At 57.2% G+C, this 1025-nt stretch overlaps 1 protein-coding gene across 1 annotated transcript in view; it reads left to right on the forward strand.

Annotated features, from left to right (window-relative positions):
- Nucleotides 1-1025, forward strand: part of pkhd1l1.1 (PKHD1 like 1, tandem duplicate 1) — a 40767-nt gene that overhangs the window by 21435 nt on the left and 18307 nt on the right. The window lies entirely within an intron of this gene.

The raw sequence follows: 1025 nt of genomic DNA on the forward strand, positions 1-1025 counted from the left end.
CGCCATCGGATCCAGCTCACCACCAGGTGGTGATCAGTTGACAGCTCCGCCCCTCTCTTCACCTGAGTGTCCAAGACATACAGCCGGAGGTCAGATGAAACAACCACAAAGTCAATCATTGACCTCCGGCCTAGGGTGTCCTGGTGCCACGTGCACTGATGGACACCCTTATGCTTGAACTTGGTATTTCTTATGGACAAACTGTGACTAGCACAGAAGTCCAATAACAGAACACCACTCGGGTTCAGATGTGGGGGGCCGTTCCTCCCAATCACGCCCCTCCAGGTGTCACTGTTGCTGCCCACATGAGCGTTGAAGTCCCCCAGTAGAACAATAGAGTCCCCAGTCAGGGTGTTTTCCAGCACCCTTCCCAGGGACTCCAAGAAGGCCAGGTACTCTACACTGCCATTCGGCCCATAGGCACAAATGGCAGTGAGAGACCTATTCCTGACCCGAAGGCGCAGGGAAACGACCCTCTTGTTCACCGGGGCAAACTCCAACACATGGCGGCTAAGCTGGGGGGCTATAAGCAAGCCCACACCAGTCCACCGCCTCTCACTGCAGGCAACTCCAGAGTAGTGGAGAGTCCAGCCTCTCTCGAGGAGTAAGGCTCCAGAGCCAAAGCTGTGTGTGAAGGTGAGCTTGACTATATCTAGCTGGTACCTCTCAACTTCCTGCACAAGCTTGGGCTCCTTCCCCACCAGCGAGGTGACATTCCATGTCCCCAGGGCTGGTCTCCATGTCCAGAGATCGGGTCGTCGGGGCCTCTGTCTTCGACTGCTGCCCAATCCACTGTGCACCAGCCCCTTATGAATCCTTCTGCAGGTGGTGGGCCCATGGGAGGACGTCCACACATCACTAGTTCGGGATAAGCCCGGCCAGGCCCTGTGAGGGGAGGCCCGGCCACCAGGCGCTCGCATTCGAGTCCCAACCCCGGGCCTGGCTCCAGGGTGGGGCCCCGGCTGCACAATACCGGGCAATGTCACGGTTCTTGATGGAATTCTATTCATAAAGGGCTTTTTCAA

The sequence above is a fragment of the Monopterus albus genome, unplaced genomic scaffold, assembly GCF_001952655.1.
Source record: "Monopterus albus unplaced genomic scaffold, M_albus_1.0 scaffold34.1, whole genome shotgun sequence".
NCBI lineage: Eukaryota > Metazoa > Chordata > Actinopteri > Synbranchiformes > Synbranchidae > Monopterus > Monopterus albus.